Genomic DNA, 14558 nt, shown 5'->3' with positions numbered 1-14558 from the left:
ATTTTCAATTAGTTTACACTTTTGTGTGCATGTAGAAATGAGTAGAGTACAGTAATGAAATAAATGTTGCATGTTTCTTGTGGTGCTAAAAGATTGACTGCATGTTAGCTAATGAGCTTGCTGAGTATAATTTAGAAATTAAAATTGGGTAATTTCCAATTACCTTTTATTTACTTTATTGTAACTACATGTTTTGGAGATTGATATATTAGCTATCAGTTTTCCTCTGGATGCCTCTGAAATAAAAAGGAAAACCTTTTGCTTAGTTAGAAGAGGAGTTGTAAAAAAAAAAAGTTAAAAAAAACCAAGCATGTGGTTTTAAATTCATAACTGTAGTTTTTCAAGGAGTAGCAATTTTGTATAGCAAACAGTGTAAAAAATATATGTGTATTCATGTGAAACTTAAATGAAATTTGGGAAAAAAGAAAAAAAAACATAGCCAATGTTTGACAATGTTTGGAACTGCAGTGTGTGTGTGTGTGTGTGTGTGTGTATGTGTGTGTGTGTGTGTGTGTGTGTATGTGTGTAATTAGGAGTTGTCAGATGCTGGTTGTCCTGGATGGAGAGAAAAACTATGCTTTTATCAACTTCGTTGCTCTCGCTTCTTACCCTGGGCCATTGAGGGATTGCAATGCACACATGGAGATGAGAAGAAGCTGGTCCTGCCTGCTGGAGCTAGTAGATTGTTATAATAAACAAGGGGGAGGTGGGGAGGAGGAAGGGGAGACAGACAGACAGGCAGACAGGCAGACACAGGGAGAGGACAGCTAAGGGGAGAACCCCAAGGCCGACCATGAACACTTGTTATTCTAAGTGGAGGAAATGGGAGTGATTGGGTTTTGGCTTTACTCAATTTAAGGTCCCTAAATTACCTTATCTGACTCTGTTGTATTTACTTCTACAAAGAACAGTAATTTACAAAGGGCACCAGCTAGCACAGGCAGTAATCAGTAGCCAGCAAACAAGGGATGCCTCAAACAACAAAAGGCATCATGGTGGCACAGGCCTTTAATCCCAGCACTCAGGGGTCAGAGGCAAATTTCTCTGCATTCCAGGCCAGCAAAGTTATATAGTAAGACCTTGTCTCAGAACAACAGCAAATGGAATGAATGAATGAATGAGTATGAAGGAGCGCCTGAACTACCTGGAGAGAGTAGTCAGGGGATGCTGGGAGCAGAGCTTTCTGTATTCACTGGAATCCTAGACTATGCAGGGAAGTCTGGAGGGCCCTGGATTGCCCTGCAGCTCCTAATGTCTTACAAGATTCTTACCTCTATTTATTACTTGCACATTTTTACTGCCTTATTTGTTTTATCATTTAAAACCTGTTATATTTTAAAACTTCAAGAACACAGACACTATTTTAACAGTTGTTCCCCCTGGGAAGATTTTTCATTTTCCCTTCTTTTGCTCATTTTTTTTTCCCTTTTTAGATAGATTATCACTGCATGTTCTGAAATTCACTATTTTGGCAGGCTGGCCTGGAACTCATCTCTTATTGCTTCTCAGTTTTAGGATTAAAGGCACTACCACCAAAGATTCAAGTCTTGAGAACTTACAGCAATTAAAAGTATCTTGTTTTATTTTATTTTTCCCTAAAGAGAAAAATATTTTAAATGGACCCACACTGATGCTTTATGAAACAACAATTTTTTTCAGTGCTTTTAAAAAACCATGTTTTTCTTTTTATTGTAAAAGCAATATGTATACTTAAGAATGATTTTGGGAAAAAAATATGACAATTAATTAAGAAACCAGTGCAAACAGTCTATACTTTTTGTTTTATGTGTTTCGGGCTTTTTATAATGAATCTTAGGCATGGCTAACTTTGACCATTCTCCTGTGTGCATTTTTAATCACTTTGTCCCTTTTGTGAGACTTGTCCCACTCAACACAGCGACTAGAGGCTAGTGAGCTTGGGAGGGCAGTGACCTAGGCTGTCACAAAGGTAAAGACGGAGTAGTCAGGAGAGATGACGCCTTTGCTTATTAGCTTTGCATTTGTGTGTGTAAACAATAATATAACAATTCCTCCTCTGTTTGTAATCGATGTACAGTAATTGGATATGTGGAGATAAATCAGGTCCTGATAAACAAATCAATAAATAGTTAGAGTGGAAGACAGGTTTTTACTCAGAACTAGTGCATTATGGGGAAGACGTGAGCTGCATTGCCATCACATTCTAACACGTCAAGTGATTGTCAGGATTCTGTGGCCACAGACTGTCCCAGGAAGGTCATGTGCAGGGATCCAAGGCAGGGCCTTTTGTAAAAGAACTTTCTAAGGTTGGATCTAGGGAGTGTGTTAAAATGGCCTGACTTTTAAAATACAAAAGTAGAGGTCATGTTTAAATTATGATGCAAACAAATGTGTGCGATTAATGAGCACATCGGGAAGAGATCTGTTCAGGCTGGGTCTTCCATCTTCCTGGTCTTCGCAATGTACCATTCCTCAAATACCCACAAGACAATGTCACCATTTTTCTTTATCTTTTTGCTATTGCAGCAGATCACTTGATCCAACTTGTAAATCCCATTTCCCACTCTTCTCTGTAGATACTTGTCTTCCAGAGTCCTCAGGTTCTGCAGGGGAGCAGTGCATTGAGACACTGGGACTATCACACTGAAATGTTACTGTCATTATTCAACAAGTGACAAATAAATAAACCATCACTGTGGTTTTTCTAGCCTTGAACTCTTTGAATGAAAGAGACCTGGAGATGGCAGGCAGAATCGAGTAAATGCTGATTTACTCATTCTGTAAGAAAATGTAAAACCCCAGAAGTCTTTTTTTTTTTTTTTTTTTTTGGATGATGAAAATTCATCATTGCAACGTGTAAGACTTCACAGTTTTTCCACATGACTTCTTCCTTTGTTATTGATTGTCCTTATCGCTACAGCATTTTACTTACACAGAGGGAATAATTTTTACTACTTAGCTACCTTCTCTAGCACGTTCAGACAGGGGAAAAGGTCACATATTATTTAGTACAAAACACAAAGCATTCTTGTTTTACGCTTAACTTTTGTTTGATTAAATCTCATGTTTTTGTCTTGAGTATTTGGTGTGAAGGCTATATCGTTTCCTATAATATATTACTGTCTGAATAATCAATTATCTTTTTCCAACAAATGTGAAAAACAGACTTTTTCCTCCTCACAAAGGAAATATTTTCCAAACTTCCTTTGCTCTGCTCCCCTGCTTTGCCCAGTCCAACCTCCCCATCTCCCTCCCTTCCTCCTTCTCCTCCTCCCCTTGCTCCTTCCTTTAGTCTCTTAGTTTCTTTTATCCTCCTTTCTTCCCTGCTCCCGCCCTCCATGCTTCCTTTCCTTTCTTCCATATCTACACAGCATTACACCAGCGTTATGCCTTTTTATCGTTCTTAACTAAAAGTGAAATTCATCATTATTTCTGTGCAGCCCATTTAGTTACAAAGGCAATCTGAATATAAAAGTTATATATTCAATGACGTTCTAAAACCTTTTAAATTGGTAATCTATTCATCTGAATAGGAAATTATTTGTTTCTTTGTAGATAAAGATTTTTTTCTTTTGTGTTTTTTGTAAAGAGCTAGGCTAACTGAGTTCTACAGAAATGGCTGGAGTTAGCCAGGCGTGGTAGCATGTAGCTGTAACCCCAGCACTGAAGAGACTGACAAAGGATGATTGTGCATTTGAGCATAGCCAGCCTAGGCTATGTAGCAAGACATACCACCACTAACCACCCCCCCCCAAAAAAAAGAGACAGTTGATTTATTTGTAGAGTTATAGAGAAAAAAATGTCCTATATTACAAGGCAACATTGTAGTTTAGCCTCGGGGGTAGCGACTTCCATCAATACTCAGGATTTGCAGAGCTGTTTCTCCTTGTTCTCCTGGCTCTGATGTGTTGCCGCCCTGCCAGTGTTCTCCCTACAAGTCAAGCTGGAATCCCCAGAAACCTGTGCTAGACTCTTGGCCCAAGTGAGAATTCTGTTAAACTGAGATTCAAAAGAAAAATAAACCCATGGCTTATTATTCAATTTCAGTTGAATTAGGTTGGCTTGATGCTTTGAGGCACTCTGACCCTCAGACCTGTCTGGAATATCAGTCCTGCTGCTTGCTGTGGAAACAACAGCATTTTCTCCAGGACCCCATGCTACATCTCTAGTTTCCTGACAACAGCCCCCCCCCCAACCCCCTACACACACACACACACACACACACACACACACAAACACACACACACACTCACATTGTTTTGTCTGGCTTTGAATTGTCTATGATTCGACTTCCACTCCTGTTCCCCACCGAGGTAAAAGGACTCCTGACAAGAACCTTGGAACCACATATTCACATTAATATTATCTTACCCCTGCCCATCAACCCTTTCTGTATTATTGACAGCCAATAGAAGCTTACCCATCACAAACAAGCCATAGCATTAAGATTTGAAAATGGCCTTAATAACAATAAATAGTGTTGGGTTAAAATTCCAATGAGTTTGGTCAATAGAATTAGCAAAATTGTGTTACCAGGATCTAGTCTAAGAGTAATCTGATTGTATGTTCAGCCTTTTAATTCTTACAGCAAACACTATGCTTCCCCCTCCCCATACCCTATTTTATTGACAAGGAATAGGAATGAGAGCCCATAGATTGCTGTTTAACCATGTCATAGATGGAGTGTTGGAATCCACACATTGATACCATGGCATCTCAACTCAACTTTCCCACACTCCATGTTGCTGCTACCCATAGTAGTAACCTGAGTTCGTCACCCCATCTTTAAGAAAGAATCTTAAGATTTTATGAAGACTCTTAGACCAGTTAGTTCTCTTTTTTAGGAAAATTACTAGTTCAGGTCGTTATCTTCAGACTCTTTTGCCAGAGGGGAAGCATTAGTATTAGATTATTTAAATACTAATGATTATCACAGATTCTATAGAACCAAGTGCACTTCAGTGACACCGGTTAGTATTTTGGTTATAAACTTGCCCTGTTATTTAGATGACCACACTTGACCTGTAAAATATTCTGTATTTTACATGTTGTGAAGGAGTGTCTTTTATTTTCTTTCCTTTGATTCAAGTAAAATGGACCGAATAATGATCAGAAAGCAGTAAACACTAAGAAAAAAACCATACAGTAGCATCTAATGTGATATTGTATAGTATTTACAAAACGAATTATAAAACACCGTGGTTTTACACCATGGGGGAATAGTCTGGATGGAGTTGCTGTGTGTCCTTGGATAGTAAGTCACAATTATTGGCATAATGCATCATGTAACCACATGAGCTTCTTTAAACTACCCAAAGAACTCAGAAGAATATTGATTTATTAATTTAAAGGTATTTTTAATTTTTAAATCCTTTTACAAAATCTTACCCAGGCTGCCTAGAACTGTGTATGAAGCTGATATTGTCTTGGACATCTTCTGAGTGCTGGCATTACAGACCTGTGCCTCTGTGCCCAGACGATCTTAGAGTGTTGAGATAATTTCTGAAAATGTTTAGCATATGACTATAACATTTGGTTTTGGACATTTTGCTAGTTGTCATTTGTTACGGTAGAAAAGTTGCTGTATTGGGAAAAGTAGCTCTATACATTTATTACTAATAAATTTAAGTATGGGGTTTTATTTTCTTAGAAATGCTCCATAGACATTTTTGCCTTTGAATTTTATTCGTAGTGCATTGTGTAACAAAATCAGATTCAGGTTGAATTAACTTACCATAAACTTGTGAATCTCAACATTTTATATAAAGTTACATTTAGTGCTTAGCTTAAAGACCAAAGGCCTGCACTGAAGGAAATAAAAATATTCAGAGGCATGACTTCAGTTCCTCTCTTGAGGAATTCTTTCATGTGTTTCACTTAAGCAGTAATTTAAATTTATTTCTCATGAGTAGACAGAAAATTATTTGGTAAGAGTTTGATTATATTAATGACATTTAAGAGCTTTTATAATTCATTTTTCAAACTTTAGATTTTTAGTAATGAGTTTATCCACTAAATATTTTTAAAAAATTAAGAAATGTATATAGCTGGAAAATTAGGGAAGATGGAAGGTTTGTGAGCATATTATTTTGAAGTGTTTGTCTTTCATCTATGATTCCAAAAAACCAATGGGCTGTTTGTTGTTTTCACAGTTATCTAAGAAGCATCTTACATTCTATAAATATGGTTTTACCAGCACATCCATAATTATTATCTTTGCAGCATCAGTGTTTTGCTTATTTACATGCATTTGTGTTGGATATTCATTAAAAAAAAAACCCTACAGCCCAACTTTCATCTTACTTATTTTTATATGCCTTGAACTTTGTGAAACAACATTGTATTTTGATTAGCTCTGAAGATGTTTTTTAAATAGTTCTTTAAAAAAATGCAATTTACCCTACTCGTTATTTTGTTTATAATTTATTAGATATCATTAGATGAGTTTTACATACACATTTGATTTTGGAATTAGAGAAAATTGTGTTTGTGTGATTAATAGTGCAAATGCAGCAAAAGGTGAATGAATGAAACTGTATAAATAGTTTTAGAGGTTGTCAACTGTTTCAGTTAATATGGTAGGTTTGACTGAGTGCAGTGGTTAACCAAATCACTATCTTACAGATGACCAAGACATGTTCCTTGACCCGAAGCAGAGAGCCCGTAGTTACTTATGCAACCACAATGCAGTGTAGTCACATTGTATAATGAAGCTGTAACTAGGTGCCGCTGAAGCAGGAGATATAAGCTAAGAGTATTAAAGTTAGGAGTTGTGAAATAAGTCCTTATCCTTCCTGAAGACAAAGAACTGGAATGATTGTGTTCTAGGCCACGGAGGTTCACTGGAAGTAAGAGCAAAGAGTTTCAACCTCCTAAGGGAAGGGATTTGATGTTTAATCCGTAGAAACTAAGGAATATACTAACAATTTAGAGAGTATCAATTTTTCAGAAAAGTGCATTGGTAGTAAAAGGCAAAGGTGTTTGGGATCAGAGAAAACAGGTGTAGAGAGAGCATTTGAAAAGCCTTTGGAGTTTATTCTAGATGTGGAGGCATGTTGGGCCTGAATCACAATGTGGCAGCTAGGATGACAAGGGCAAAGGGACCAGAGATGCTGCTGTATCTTTACAAGTATAACTTCAGAAGTGCCTGGCAGTGGTTACACTGTGACAAATGGGAGGGGAGATTTCCCTGTGGTTTCTAATTGGGGAAGTTAGTTCATCTGTCTAACAGAGAACAAAGGAGAGAAACAAAGTTGTGAGATAGTAGAAATTTTGATGAGTGAAGAATATGATTGAATTTTTATCAATAAGGACTGGAAAATATCCTTCTTAGTGGACCATAGAAACACACACACACACACACACACACACACTTCAAACTTCAGATCTGTGACCTCTTGGCAGAATCTGTGAGCATTCACCTTTTGTACTTTCCTCTTCAGATTGGAAGTGGGTGGAGACAGGTATGATTGTTCCTCCTGGGCCAACACTGAAAGCTAGATTCTCAGTAGAGATAGCGAATGCAGAAACGGAACCTTCCAGTTGTGGCTTTATTATAGTCTCTTATTCTCTCTATTCCACACCTTTGCTAATTGTCCATCTCAAATCAGCTCAGTTGTTTAAATGTGTGTGCATATTCTTGTTTTATTTCTATGACGTAAAAGTGCATGGAAATACAGAGAGTATGAATCTTTATGTTCTGAGCCTATTACATACAGCAGATAGTGAATGTGGGTGAGCCCACCACCGTTATAGTATAATTAGGGTATAGTAAGGACTGTAGACAGATGGGAGAACTAATTAACAAAAGTTGTATAAAGAGCAGTAACCATACGTTTCTTAGATAATCTTCATTCTGGATATGTTTAAAGTAAACTTTATATATAGAACAGCTAGTTGAAATTTTTAGATAAATATATTTGTCAACCTTCAGGGACTTTGGCCCCTCCACTTTTTTTTTTCTCTGGAACACTGATCAAATTGTGGAAGTATTTTTTTGTATAACAACTAGGATTACCCTGCTGGCATCTTTGGGGCATGCTGCGGGACATCCTTCACCGCACAGGGCAGAGCATCACGATCATTAATTCCTAGGTCCAAGGCTGTGAAACCTGGACTTCAAAAGGTCCACAGCCCTAAGAGCAGAGCAACAAGTAGCCAGTCTTAGTCTCCCGTACTCCTGCAGCATCTGAATCAGTAGCCTGTTGCTGTGATGTAGCCAAGCAGGGCAGTTATGACAGGAAAGAAGAAAAGGAAGCCGATGATGCCAGCCTCCATTGTGATTTTTATATATACATATATATGTATATATATGTGCACATATACATATGTATATATGTACATGTGTATATAAAATCCCCCTTTTTGTGACAGCGAATAGGCTGGGTGTTTGAGTGCAGTTATTTGCTCCTCCTTTGGGGAGATTTTCTTAAGAGTGACATGGCAATGTCCAGTTTAATTTTAAAAGATGGCCGTGGCTGCGGAAAGTGTAACTGCCGACCCCCTTTGCTGAGAAACATACCTGTGGCTTTCGACAGCACTCAGGGCAGCCAGAGTCCTCAGAGGCCAGTGAAGCCCACCCAGTGAACTGCTGCCCTTTCTCCTTACCATTCGGGTCTTCCCGTCTTCTGGTGCTCCTCTGGTGGTGCCCACCACTCTTCCTGAGCATGTTGCTCTCTGCCAGCCCCCCATGTCACTTCCTTGCCTTGCAGACCTGTGCTAAACCCACCCTGACGGGAAGAATAAAGGCTGCACCCACTAGCTCAACAGGAAGTTGCAGCTGGCCTCCTAGCCTAGCCGGGCATCCCTAACTAAATTCCTTGCTTCCCTTCTTTTTCTGTGTTATGTGTACCATGATATTATACAGTTATTTCTTGATTGCTTTCCTCCCAGTAGCACATAAACCCCAGGAGGAAGGAATTCACCTTTATACTGACATCTGAAACAGCCCCTGGTGTAGAGTCACAGGCCTGTTTATTTTCTTTAAGCTCAAATTTAGATACTCAGAAGGGTAACAAAAAGTTCTATTAATACAATTTAGAAAGCCATGTAAACTTTGATTTATGACATGTCTGTTTTATGCAATCATAAGAAAGCCTTGTGCTTCTCGTCTGCATACACTGAATGCCAGGGACCAAAGGCCGAGCCACACCTGATGGGAGATTGCAGCTGGTGAGCAAAGGTTTGGACTCTCTCCAGTTTGGCGAGGGGGGCGGGGTCAGCATGCCTCCTTATACTCATCCTTCATAAGCAGCCCCTCAATATTTACTCGTGCGTTCCAAGGTGCTGGCTTTCTAGGCCAGGTCCATTTTGTGCTTTTCGCTGTTTCCCACACTCTATAAAGGGCTTGCGTCCGCCTGTCAGGAGAGTAAAAGGTCTCTTCTATCTGATGGACAGCTAAAGCTGCTAGCTGCTTCCACATCCTTCAGGAGAGTGATTAAATGATATCTCAGACAGCATAACCATAAATTAAAGCTATGGTTTGTTATTTTTTCTCCTCCCCAGACTGTCCTTGAACCTACGCCTCCAGCTTGTTAGGATTATAGACAGTGCCACCATGCTCGGATGAATGTTTCTTAAACATTTAGCACTTAATAGACTGTCGTGTTATTTAAAGCAAAAACCCGCTCTCCAGATGAAATTGCAAAACCAGTCACTAATGAAAGAGAGCTGGCCGCCTCTCAACTGCTGTTTTTACCGGCTTGCCCTTGCCCTGCTGTGTGGGATTCCTTTCAAGAAGTTGGGAGTCAGCTTGGAAGTCAGGATCCTTTAGTCTTCCCAGGAAGCACACTCAAAATAAACAGTCAGAGCTTTGGTGGCTGGGCTTTCTTTCCAGTTTCACTTTCTTGATGATCATTGCTCAAAAGCAACCACCCTCATTTCCTGGAGGAAGAAGGCAAGAGCGATGCCATTCCAGCAGAATTATTGATGGACACTGAAAGCTGAATTTAATTTTTGTATGTCATAAAACATTATTCTTCAGGGGATGAAGAGATGGCTCAGCAGTGAAGAACCCTTACTGTTCTTGCAACTCTGTTCAACAAGAATTGAGTTCACAAGAAGCAGGTGACACACAATGACCTGTAACTTCAGTTCCAGGAGATCTAACACCCTCTTCTGGCTCTGTGGGCACGAACATGCATGTGGATCATGTAAACTTTTGAAGCCACATACACATATTTGTAAAAAAGAAATGTCTTTAGAAATATTATTTTTTGATTAATTTCATGCAATTAAAAAAAATGTGAAACCATTGCCAGGCTATGGGTTGTACACACATTGATAGTAGAGTGAGTTTGGCTAATCTGAGCTTGACAGTCTGAAAGACTTTTCTGTGTGAGTTACTCAGCTATGAATTGAATTCTTGAGTTTCTCTTGACTCAGGAAATCAGCTTTGCATCTCCTGGCCATCTCCTGTATTCTGAAAATCTAAACTGTTGACTCGGTGGGTAACCTGTCTGGCTTTATAATTTGAAATACTTCCTATTCTGGAAGACGGGTCCAGTTTGCACATTAGTTCTGCTCCAGTTTCTAGGTCTATTGTGGCCTGAAAGGCTTTTCCTCAATTGCTCCATTTTATTTGTCTTCTGGTTGCTTTGCTCTCACCTGTGTTCCCAGTTGCCCATGCACTAGATTTTCTGTCCCACGATTACTGTAAGTGGCTGTTTCCCATCTCTTTAGGCCTCAGTTACCACATCTGGGTCACCTGTGTCTTTGGAGTTTTGCATATAACCTAAGCTAAACCACTCCAGGTTTTCCACTATTGTTGAATTTATATAAACATATCACTATAATAATTTTAAATCTATTTTTTTCAAATTTTAAGGTTCGAGCCTGTGTATCACTAAGGGCAACTTTGTCATCCTTTAAAAGATTCACTTACATTCCAGACTCAAAACTGAGAAGACATACTTACTTATATATTTTCCCATTTCTTTTCTTTTTTAAAAAAGATTTATTTATTATGTATAAGTACATTGAAGCTGTCTTCAGGCCCTCCAAAATTGGGCATCTGATCTTGTTATGGATGGTTGTGAGCCACCATGTGGTTGCTAGGATTTGAACTCAGGACCTTCAGAAGAGCAGTCAGTGTTCTTAACCTCTGAGCCATCTCTCCAGCCCCATTTCTTTCATTGTGTTGATGATGTCTTGTTTTTTTTTGTTGTTGTTTTGTTTTGTTTTTGTTTTTGTTTTTTTGTTTTTGGATTTGGTTTTTTCGAACAGGGTTTCTCTGTATAGCCCCGGCTGTCCTGGAACTTACTTTGTATGCCAGGCTGGCCTTGAACTCAGAAATCTGCCTGCCTCTGCTGGGATTACAGGCATGTGCCACCACCGCCTGGTGATGTTTTGTTTTCTTTCTGGCTCTCTCCTTTCCCACTTTTCCCCAAATCCCTCTAGTTCTCCAGTTGTCCCTCTAATTGAACTGGCTTAGAATGGCCCTCATTGAGAGACTGCCTCTTTATAACAGAAACCTATCATGACAGAAGTAGACGTGAACCAGTGAAATACCCTGGCATAATAAAAACTTTTTCCAGTAGAAAAGAAAATATATCCATCTTCATTTGCAAATTTCTTATGAGACAATTTCTATTATCCTTTTTACCTTTTTTTTTATGAACCTGAATTTAATCAGTTTAAAAACTCATTGCAGTTTAACCAGGGTGTTTAGTATAGTTGCAGAGAGAGAGAGAGAGAGAGAGAGAGAGAGAGAGAGAGAGAGAGAGAGAGAGAGAGAGAGAGAGAGAGAGAAAAGAGAGAGAGGCAGACAGAGACAGACACAGACAGAAGCACAGAGAGGCAGACAGCTCTGAACATATCCACCCATACCAGGCATACAAAATTACCCTAATGAAAGAAATAAACAAATCACATCGAGGCCCAGATCCAGACCCAGCAGGTTATCAAGATGGTCAGTGGAAGGAAAGGCAGCTGGGGTCACTGCAAAGCAGGAGGGCCTCTGACTCACATGCATTCTCATTCTCTGGCTTAGGCCTAGAAAGGAACAGTGAGCCACCAGAGAAGGAACAGTCCTTGCTTTGTGCTGCAGAGTTCCCTGGCCTCGCAGGCTGTCACCGCTCCGGTCCTTTTCCATCTGCTAGTGATTGATACTGCTGTCTCAGCTCAGGCTGAAAGTGGACTTCTGAGGCTCTGGGCAATTTATTCTGTACTCGAGCAGGCTGGGCTCCTGGGCGACCATGCATGACTTCACCAACAGCTCTGTGGATGACCTGGATCCGTGACAGGTCCTCTGACCCTGTTCTTTTGTCCTCTGCCCTTATTGGATTTTTCTGCCTTGTTTGTCTCATATCCTCCAGGACAGATTCATCCCTTCCTGCTGAAATGTCACATATTTTACTACTAATTGGGAGTGAATATCAACCGAAGAATCACAGGATAATTGATCGTCCTATAATGTTTTCTATTTTTCTGGATTTTCATAGTGCTTTGATTGCTTAACTCTTGGTACAGCATAGAGAGACTGTCCCCCCTCCATTTTTTATGAGAAATTTGTCTTAACTAATTTATAATTTTGTTAAGGTGTTCTCATTTCCTTGTTCTTAATTTTAAAGTGTAGCATATCACTTTTATTTCATGGGTATATCATAGTCCAAGTCTAGTGTTGATTTTGCAAACCGGAATAGGGGAGGGAAGAAGGCTTATGAGACTTTTGGGGAGTGGGGAGCCAGGAAAGGGGGAATCATTTGAAATGTAAATAAAAAATATATCAAATTAAAAAAATTAACAATCACTGTGAATATCTCATAGCTTATCCCAGTACAGATTATGCAATGATTTTAATAAGTGGAAACAACTTTACTGATTTTATTTCATAGCAGTATTCTAATTATTAGATATTTTGATATTATTTTATCTTTATAGATAACCTTTTCATAATTACACAGAATACCAGACTTCCAGTTCCTTTTTCCATTTGGAAGAAGAAAGCTTTAAGAAAGATAGGTAGATTTTTTTTTTTGTTTAGCTAGTAATAACCTGAAGCTTACTGATTCTGAACATTTGATAAAATTATCTTACTAATTTCCAGACTACTCTTTACGTCTCAGGCGACTGCTCCATTTTTATTTTATTTTTTTTAAAATTCTGTTCACTATTGGTAACTGATCGTGCGCTTATATAAACTAGGACTCTGTGAGGCTTAGAGATGTCAGTTCAATTTGGTTGAGCTTGCTCAGTTTACAGAGGGTGGAACCAAGATTCAAATACATTTGTTTGATTCCGAAGTTCACATTTCGATCTGCCTGAGCTTCTGGGGTTTACTTCCTCATCTGCACAGAGCCCCAGGGCTCTGGGTAACAGCATCACTTTTCATTTGCATAAAATACTAAAATATGGTACAAGCCATGTCAGGAGCTTCAGTCCTGTGAGGGAAGCTAAGACTGTTCCTAGGAGCCTAGAAAGGAAATGCCCACACTAGGTATATGGAGATGAGAGAGTTGTGTCCACTGTGAAATATTTTCTAGAGACCTGACTATCTCTAAGGACAAGAAGGAGCAACAGTATCGTCCCTAAATCAAAACTATGTCTGCGGACTACCAGGTGATGATCACGTCTACATGAGACAGACTGCTGACTAGTTCTTGGACAGGACTCTGGTTCCTTAGCATATCGAGGCCTTTCCTGTCTGCATGTCTCTGTTCAGGTCCCCACTGTTGTTCAAAGTCCTCTGCTTGACTCCATGCCTTCCTGGGTACCAAGTCCACTGGGGCCTTCTTGGTTCTAGTCCTCCTCAGTCAACGAGTTACCTCCTTGGGCTTTTGTACAATCCGTGGGTTTTCAAGCTCGCACCTTTGTCTCTGCCTTCTTGTTCCTAGTCTTCTTCATGACTTCTGCTTCCTCTGTGTCTGAGGATATCTCAGGAACATCCTGGTTTTCTTCTGCTTTCTCTGTGTCTGAGGATATCTCAGGAACATCCTGGTTTTCTTCTGCTTCCTCTCTGACTGAGGATATCTCAGGAACATCCTGGTTTTGTTCTGCTACCTCTGTGTCTGAGGATATCTCAGGAACATCCTGTTTTTTTTTCTGCTTCCTCTGTGTCTGAGGATATCTCGTGAACATCCTGTTTTTTTCCACTCTTCATTTGGACGTTTTCCTCTAGACACACTCCTTGTTGCCTATAAGAATCTTCATAAGGATTTGTATCAATACCTTCTTAATTATACTATACTGGAAATGGTGGGGGTTTGAACCGCGACCCAAAGCTGCTCCTGGGCTAGTGTTAGCCTGTGAAGCTTCTGCCTCACCTTAGAGATGTACCTAGACTGCAGAATCCTCAGTGTTCTCTGGTCTCCTGTTTACCTCTTTTTGTTTGTTTGTTTGTTTGTTTGTTTGTTTGTTTCTTTCTTCCTTCCTTCCTTCCTTCCTTCCTTTCCTTCCCTCCCTCTTCCTTCCTTCCTTCCTTCCTTCCTTCCTTCCTCCCTCCCTCCCTCCCTCCCTCCCCCTCTCTCTCTCCCTCCCTCCCTCTCCCTCTCTCTCTCTCTCTCTCCTCTCTCTCTCTCTCTCTCTCTCTCTCTCTCTCTTTCTTTCTTTCTTTCTTTCTTTCTTTCTTTCTTTCTTTTTTT

At 39.6% G+C, this 14558-nt stretch overlaps 1 protein-coding gene across 3 annotated transcripts in view; it reads left to right on the top strand.

The window, feature by feature from the left end:
* Camk2d (calcium/calmodulin dependent protein kinase II delta) overlaps positions 1–14558 on the top strand; it is a 259713-nt gene that overhangs the window by 92928 nt on the left and 152227 nt on the right. The gene's annotated exons all lie outside the window — the stretch shown is intronic.

The sequence above is a fragment of the Apodemus sylvaticus genome, chromosome 4, assembly GCF_947179515.1.
Source record: "Apodemus sylvaticus chromosome 4, mApoSyl1.1, whole genome shotgun sequence".
Taxonomy (NCBI): domain Eukaryota; kingdom Metazoa; phylum Chordata; class Mammalia; order Rodentia; family Muridae; genus Apodemus; species Apodemus sylvaticus.
This window is presented reverse-complemented; position numbering and strand designations above follow the sequence as displayed.